This window comes from Vigna umbellata, chromosome 1, assembly GCF_029865625.1.
Source record: "Vigna umbellata cultivar VRB3 chromosome 1, Vumbellata_1.0, whole genome shotgun sequence".
Classification (NCBI taxonomy): Eukaryota; Viridiplantae; Streptophyta; class Magnoliopsida; order Fabales; family Fabaceae; genus Vigna; species Vigna umbellata.
In genome coordinates, this window is record NC_142165.1 from 36,465,577 (window position 1) to 36,474,790 (window position 9,214).

At 36.7% G+C, this 9,214-nt stretch overlaps 1 pseudogene; it reads left to right on the forward strand.

Annotated features, from left to right (window-relative positions):
- Positions 1-1,277: 1,277 nt before the first annotated feature.
- On the forward strand, positions 1,278-2,498 carry LOC148205259 (uncharacterized; annotated as a pseudogene).
- The last annotated feature ends 6,716 nt before the right edge of the window (positions 2,499-9,214 follow it).

Consider the following 9,214-nt stretch of genomic DNA (forward strand, 5'->3'; position numbering starts at 1 on the left):
GGCGCCAAAAACTTGATAAACAAATTTTCAATCCCCAAAAACGGAGTCAAAAACTTGTTAATCCTCGGCAAGTGTAACCGAATCGTATCAAGTAATAAACATGGTAAGACCAAGTATAGTTTCCCAAGAGACTCACGGCACTAAACAATTATGTGATTACTCAACTAATTAAGACTCTAAAGAACATAATTTTGGCTTTTGAATGCAAATGCGATAAAATAAACATGAATGCAATTTGATCAATTGAGGCTAAACACAAGAATGAATGAATGAAGTTGATGATATTGTTGTTGGGGTTTAGCTTTCACCTAATTTACTCTCATGTATTCAGGAATTCATCTTTCTTCATTAATTGTTAATGCCACTTTCTAAATTACTTTAAACCCGATGTCTTGGCGAAGAAAGCCTAATCATAATCACTAGTTTACAATGTCTTGTCTCCCTACCAATTAGTCATGCATTATAGTGAACAAAAGCTTAAAGGCAACCAACCATCAAACTCATATCTCTAGCTTTATACTACTATTAGGAGAGATTTCCCCGTATGTGTCCATATCGACAAAATCAATGATCATGGCATTGAATGAGTTAAACAATGCTGCTTTGAGCAAAGAGGACAATCCCTAACAATTAATGAAAGAAAACATGTATCTTAAAGATAATTTTGAAGAACAAATTCCATACATGAGAGTTTCAAAAGATTACATTGATTCACCAACAACAATGAAGGTATAGTTTTCCATCGTCATGGAAAAACTAGATGAACAATGGAATGAAAGAATAAAAGAGATAGAAAAACCCGAGAAAGAGAAGAGGAGAGTCGTCACCATCCTCAAGTCTACCCCTAAGGGTTGAAAAGTGTCTTTCTATGCTTAAGCCATCAAAAGATACAAAACCTAGGACGTGCAAGTCCTTAAATAGAACACAAAAATAACAGAAAACCGGTCCAAGCCCATAAAAATAACAGAAAACAGGTCCAAGCCCATAAAAATGGCGCTGAGCGGCACTTTTGCCACTCAGCGGTAAGTGCGGCATTAGCGCTCAGCGAAATTTGGCGCTTAGCGATGATTTCGGCACTTCAAAACTGCCGCTCAACGCAACTTTTTCTGCACTCTGGTTGACTTTTCTGCATTCCAACCATTCGGTACTTTAACTCTTCTTTCAAATCATTCCAATGACCTACAAAATAAAGGGAATCTAGCACAAAACCATTAAATTTACCTTCAACTCTCTTATTCACAAAACTAAAGCAAAAACATGAGTTCAAGCAAGCTTCTATGTCAAAAAGGGTGTTTTTAATATCAAAATTAAGTATAAAAATAACGGTTTTTCAACCGTTATCACCTGATAAGAATTTTTTGGCTAATACTAAGGTTAACCCTAAGGAAGAGTGTAAATTTTTTGTGAGTGTGAATGTTGGAAGAGTTGAGTTACAGAGAAAAGAAGAAAACAAAGAAAGAAAAGAAGAGAGAAAAGGAGAGGATGAGAGAAAAGAGAAAGAAGAGAAAAAAATTGAAAAAATTCTTCCTTATCCAAAAGATTGTGAGAGAATAGAGAAAGAAAGACAATATGGGCATCTTAAAAATATCTTCAAGAAAGCGGATGTTGATCTACTTGTGAATGAAGCATGGCAACAATTTTCAGCTCAGGTAAAGCATATGAAGCAAATCTCCACAAGGAAAAGATATATAGATGAGGAGATTAATGAATGCAAAGTTGTTAAGAGATCACTTCCTCCAAAAGTAAAAGATCCAAGAAGTTTTACCATTCCTTGTGTCATAGGGAAGGAGAAGATAAGGAAAGCCCTACTTGATTTAGGGTCAAGTGTCAATTTGATGCCTTTATCTATACTTGAGCGAATTGGGGATCTTGAAGTCAAGCCAATAGAGATGACTTTGCTCATAGTAGATGGATCTTCAAAGAAGCCTTATGGTGTAGTGGAAGATGTTATGGTTTGTGTAGGCAAACTACAATTCTTGGTGGACTTTGTGGTGATGGAGATGGAGGATAAAAGGATTCCTATGATTCTTGGAAGACCGTTTATGAAAACGGCCAAGGTCATAATTGATGTAGATGAAGGAATGATAGTGCTTCAAGACCAAGAAGAAAGGGTGGTCGTTGATGTCTTCAAAGAGGAGCAGCAGATGCAAAAAGAAGAGGCTAGTCATAAAGCTACATGTCAAGATGTACCCATGATTGGTTCTAAAGATGGAAAGTCGGACTTCAAAGGTAAAAATTGTTTCTTGTCATAGGTTAGGGAAGAAGAAAAAGATAGCAAAGGAAAGACGATTCATAATGACTTGATGCAAGCACAACCCAAACTTGGCAAACATGTAAGATTCAAGAACAAGTTGTGGATTATGAAAGACTATAATGCTAATGGAGTGATGGAGATTGAAGCTCCATATTCAAGGAGAGTTAAGAAGGTGGACCGGAAGCAGTTGATGAGTTGGTGTGATGACAATAAGATGAACACCAACACTGAAGATGGAACTTGAACTTTACTAGGTCAAGCTAGTGACATTAAAAGAGCGCTTGATGGGAGGCATCCCAGTGATTTGAGAACATTAATTTTTAGTTTTTATTTTTGGTTAATGTAACTTTATAAACTTTGGACATCTTTTTGGTATAACATCTACTGATGGATGCTAGGTGGTTAAGTATCTACTGAAGGATACTAGGTTAGTTATACCTACTAATTGGTGTTGGTAAGAAAGGTTTGCACCTACTGATAGGTGTTGGTGGATTTTGGATCAGGCTCGTGACGTTAAACAAGAGCTACCTGGGAGGCAACCCAGTTGATTAACTTTAATTTTGTTTATTTGTTTTGATTCTGCTTTAGTTGCATGATAGGTGTATGACACACCCTCCACAGGTGTCACGGCTCTTCACCAAAATCCACAAGGTTGCTACATTCTCTACCAGGTACGCTTCGAGGTAATCTCTTTCCTTTTCTTTGGACCCGAACGAAATTAGTATCTTTATCTTTATCTAACTTTTACTATGATAACGAAAAAACTCTAAAGTTCATGTTATCTAGCAAAATCTAAATAAAGAAGAGCAGCTGTCAACAACCAATTTCGTCCGGTAAGTAAATAAAAAAAAATAAGAGAATAATAATTAATGGTGGGTAAAAAGAATAAAATAATAACTATATTACCAGACACAATATTTTGAAATGTTAGTTTAATATGGTAATAATTTGAATCAATATTATGCTAATAATTAAAATAGTATATTAATATAATTTGTTGCGTCAGTTGCTTTTAAAGAGGAAAATATGATTTTAAAAATGGACAATTTTTCTGACAATAATTATAATTAATGTCCTGAATATTATTTGATTTCTTTTTCTTGGAGCCCAGACATTTTCTTTCCCTATTTTGTTCGTTGCCAATTAATTCACAATTAAGGGCAAGATTACCATAATATTACAATGTGTATATAAATACGCACACTATCAGAGAAAAGCGGAGGATAGAAAAAAAAGAGGAGAGAGAGAAACATCCAGAAATAATAGAAAGATAGAAAAAGAGTATAGAAAAAATACATTCTCACACATAAGGGTTCTGTCAAAGACAACCACCAAGGAAGCACTAAGGGAGTATCAAAAGCTAAAAAGGTATGTTACCTCTACACCCTTATTTTTCTCTTTTTATTGTACTTGGATGTTTTTTCTAAAAGGTATTATTTTTTTCACTACACACAAATAATGTTTTTTTTAATCATAAATTTTTTTAATATAAGTACGTGTCGGCCTATGGCTTGGTTTCTTTCCTTTTTCCCACCATTCTTGAAATAAAAAATAAGAAATATTTAAAACCAAAAATGTTAATTTTGTTAAACTAAAAACCTTTTTTTTTTATCAAAACTACGTGATCCCTGATATACGTAGGAGCAAGGTCAATCCTTGTCGGTTTCACTCTTTAAAAATCTAAATCAATCCATCGTAATTTTTAAACAAACTCACAAACCTTTTTCTAGATAAAGAACTACGTGATCCCTGATTTTCCATTAAATGGATATACGTAGGAGCAAGGTCAATCCTTATCGGGTTCATAAAACAAAAAAAATATTTTTGTTTCTTAATAGTTTCTTTATATTATTTTAGGGAAAATTAAACATTTTGAAAAACCACGTCAACTTTATACATTTAATTAAAGGTACTGCCTTTGGGCAGACGCAATAGGATGCTAACACCTTCCTTACGAGTAACCGATTCCCGAACTTAAAATCTAGTTTTCGCAGACCATGTCTTATTTTATGGTTTTCTGTAGTTTTTCCATAATAAATTATGGTGGCGACTCCCAAAATCTTTTCTTAAACTCGTTTGTTTTTCGGCTCGCCGTCCCGTCGCGATCCTGGTTGCGACAATAGGGATTGAATGTTTGAGTGAGGTAAGAGATTAAATGCTTGGAGTGAGTAAGAGGCATGATTATAGGACACCTAGGGCAAGATAGGAAGAAAGAGAGCAAGTCACACAAATGCCGCTCAGCGGTAATTTCCGCTGAGCGGTAACACTACAGACTTGGGATTTAACTGTTTGGTCCATTTGGGCTCAGCGGGAATAGGGCCCATTTGGGTATTTTTATACCCTAGGGTGCAGTTGTGATTCTATTTTCATATCTACCTATTTTCACACACTCTCAAGCACTTTTCCAAGATTTCTTTCCACTTTTCTCTTCTTTCTTCTTTACAAAACCTCTCTTCCACTCACTTTCTCACTAGGGTTCCATCCAATTTTGGGGTTTAGTGAGAGCATTGTAACTGAGGGCTGATTTCTTCAAATTCCTAGAGCATTCTTTATTCATCTAGCATCTCCACCGAAGTAAGTCAAGCAACTTTCATTCTAGGGCACAAATTGATATGAACATGGTTGTTTAAGCATGATTCTTTAGGGATTTTGATTTTTATGCATGATGTGATGAATTAATTATTGTTTGAACTGATTAAAATGCTTGATTTGGGTCTGGAACTAAGAAGATTGCATAAGGGTTGAGAATAGGACATTTTAAAACCAAACTTGAAAAATCTGCAGAATCGTCGCGCAGCGGAAATTTCCCCTGAGCGTGATTCTGACAGAGTTGTTTTCTGACAGAGTTTTATGCTTCCTTTGCTTGCTGGTTCGATGTGCAGGTTGTGCTGAGGGGCTCGGTTTGCCCTCAGCGGTGATTTGGCATGGTTTTAGGGTGTTGTTTGTGGTTTACTAATGATTAACAACATGTCTTGTGGTTTTGTAAATTGTGTTTGATGTAGTGATGGCCTCCTCATCTGGCAAGAGATACAAGACTATAGGAACTAAGAGGAAGGATAAGGAACTAGAACACACCAATTCTAGCAAGTTCCTTTCTCACAAGCATGAGAAGCACTTTAAGATTGTCTAAGATAGGAGGCTCCTAATGGAAAGGAAAGCTAGACTGATTCCTAATTTTACTCCACAGTTTGGAGAGCAATTGGTGAGCAGGAACTGGAGGAGACTAGCCACATACCCTACACCAGCTAACATAGCAGTGGTGAAAGAATTTTACACAAATGTAAGGAGGTTGGGTAATCATCCTACTGAATATTACTTGAGCTATGTTAGAGGCCACGCCATTCGGTATGATCCTGACTCTATCAACAGATTTTTAGATACTGAATGGGTTGGTGAGCAGTGTCAGTTCGCTCTCTACATGGAGGAAGGAACTGATTGTGATGATGTGGAGAGCGTTTTATGTGTACTTGGAGGACACTTCCAGAAGAACAAAAATGGTGCAGTGGTGAAATTTAGGAGAACTGATTTAAGTCCTCTAGCAAAGTATTGGATGGCATTCTCTCATGCCAACACACAGCCATGCTCCCATGTTTCAGACATCACTGTCAGTAGGGCACTTCTTCCATACTGTGTGCTCAGAGATATGAGCATTAACATTGGTCAGGTGATAGCCAATGAGATACAGGTGTGTGCCAACACTATAAGCAGCAAGGCACCTTTGGGACATCCCTCCTTGATTGTGCACCTGTGTGAGGTAGCTAGGGTCAATACTTCTGCCCCACCGTTTGAGAGGCTGAGGAAAGCTATTGATGAGGCTTACTACAAACAGTACTGTGGAGGTGAGGAGGCAGCTCATACAGGGTCAGGCATCTACAGGGTAGAGCCATTTCAGATGAGGGACATGTATATCTCTCTTATAGATGCCCAGATGCAATCCATCCACAAAGGGCAGGTGGACACAACTGAGATGATCATTGGGATGTATGATACACCCCCAGCATATAGGTGGACCCTGGATGAGTTTCATAAAGTGGTGGCATGGCCAGAGGAGCGAGCTAGGGCAGTTGAGCTGGAGGAGCTAAAGTTTCAGCTATGGAGGATGATGAAGATGATGATGATGAGGACGCATTTGAAGATGCTGAGGATGATGAAGAGGAGGAAGATACAGATGACAGCACAGGCTAATGAGGAGCTGAGATAGCATTTACTGATGGATGCTATCAACAGTGGAGCAGGATTTTTTCTATCTTTTGTTCTAAATTTGTTGAACTTATTTGCTTCTATTAGTAGAATAGGGTTTGATGTACTCAATTTGAAACTTTGTCTGTTATGATGGTTTACTTATGACTTTTGTGTGATAAGTAATGCTTGATGATGCTTTGATATTGATTGATGTTGAGAATGTGCATATTACATGATGAGATACAGGTGGTTCACGAGTTTTGTGAACAAATGCATGATGTTGTGATGGTGATTATGATGCTAAGCAGGATATGTATGTGGAATGGTTAAATCAGCCTATATGTGAGGTTCTGATATCCAAAGTTTTTGTGAGTGAGTGCTATTACTTTGAAAGCATGAATGACCTAGCCCAGGTTTTCTATGATTGAATCACTTGCTTGTATGTATGTGTCATATGATCAGGGTCATCTGTTGGTAACCCTTTTTAGCCAAAATGCATGATTCTAGCCCATTAAAAGAGAACACTATGTGTTCTATCCTTTGAACCCTTAGCCTTGAACATGATTAGAAAACCATTTTTGAAAAAGATTTACCTTGAGTTGAGTTGAAGATGTATTGTGGTATTGATAAATGTTCAAGTTTGGGGTTGTTGGGAAGTCTAAAAAGGGAAAATAACAATCATTGAGCCAAGAGCTAAGCATGTGAATATAAAAAGGAGAAGGAAGAAGAGAATGAATAAGAGAAAGGCTCAATGCAAAAGAAAGTTGGGAAGAAGGAATAATGGTTTTGTTTAGATGATTCACTTGACTCAAGGATTTTGTAATCTATAAATACCAATTTTCTTGTTAGCCTAGCCACATTATCAGCCATAGAAAAGTCCTTGTGATGACACTTACTTGTGAATGTGTTTGACTGTGGGTAAATGAAAGGCAAAGTTAATTCATGTGACATTGTGATAGTAGAGTGAATGAGTGACCTCTTATACACTTGTGTGTTTGAGTGAAACATTTTTCTGGTGAGGACAAATTCCATGAGCACATAATTTCATCTATGCTTAGTTGATTGATCATTCATGAGAATAGCATTTGCTAGATATTATGGGATTATGTGAACACTAAAGCATGTGTGCATCTTAACTAAATTCTTTGTGATGAGCTGAGTTGAGTATTTACTTGTCTTGAGATAAGAATTTTTGAATATGTTGAACCATTGTATGGATTGGTGGAAGATTGAGTTACATCTTGTTTGCTTGAGGACAAGAAAAGTTCTAAGTTTGGGGTTGTTGATAACAGTTGAAAAACTGTTATTTTCATGCTTAAAAGTGATACTAAAAGCAACCTTTAGACTTAGAAACTAGCTTGAAATCATGCATTTTGTTTATATTTTCAGAAATAAGAGAGCTGGACAGGTTTATGCTTGATTTGAGTGTTTTTGTGCAGGTTTTGAGGTGAATTTGGTGAAAGAAGTGAAGAATGAGAGAGAGGACATTAGAAAAGACAAGAAAGAGTGCAAAAAGGAGAAGTCGAAGGCACCGCTCAGCGGCAAACTACCGCTGAGCGGCACTCAAGAGGTGGCGTTGGAACCGCTGAGGGGCAAATGGCCGCTGAGGGGAAGAAAGAAGACGCGTAACCACCGCTGAGCGGTAAATGGCGCTGAGCGGCACTTTTTGGGCTTGGACTTTTGTAATCTTTTGTAACTCTAGATTAGTATATAAGGGCTTGCACGTCCTTCAGTTAGGTATCTTTGGCAGAAACGAGGCAAACACTCTCTCTTTCACCCCTTTGAAGGAGGATCTTGGATGCTCAGGCTACCTCTTCACCTTTATTGGGTTTATTCTTTCATACTTTCATTGTTATTCATCTAGGTTCACCATGAATATGGTGAACTAAACCTTGTATGTTTGTTGGGGAATCAATGTAATCTCTTGAAGCTCTCATATATGGATTTGTTGAATACATCTTTGAATTAAGACATATGCTTTCTTTTCATCATTAGTTAGGGTTTTTCCTCTTTGCTCAATGCTTGCATTGTTTAACTCATTCTAATGCATGATTATTGGTTTTGTTGATACGGACACGTACGGGGAAATCTAGATCCGGGGAATTTCTCCCAATATTTTACTGACAACATTATATTGGTTGCCTTAAGCTCCTGCACTCATGAACTAATCATTAGGAATGCTAGGAATTGTATGAACTATTTGATTAGGGAGAAGCCATCTAGAATGGTACATTAGAGAGTGGCATTAACAATGATGATTTGAAAGAGGAATTCCTAAAATATATGAGAGTGGATGAGATGAAATTGACCCCCAACAACATATTCATTCATTTAATCCATTGAAAGTGTTTATCTTATGTCTTTGCCATTGATCAATTCATGCATACATGTTTATTTTCGTCTTGCATATTAAAATTTATTTCATTGTTTTCTTAAGTCTTAGCTAATCAAGAAATCACATAACTAAACTAGGCCGTGAGTCCTTTGGGAAGAACGATACTTGGTCTTACCAAGTTTTATTACTTGAACGATTCGGTCATACTTGCCGATTGTGAAACAAGTTTGTGACATCATATTTTGGTGCTTACAAATTTGTCCATCAAGTTTTTGGCGCCGTTGCCGGGGACTCGTGGTTTAACTGGTTAATTTGTGTGATTATTGATTATCTTTGACTTATTTTTTTATTTTTAATTTAAATTTCGAATTTTTTTAATTTTATTTTATTTTTCTGTTTATATTTTTCAGTTTGTATTTTATTTCATTTTATTTTATTTTTCT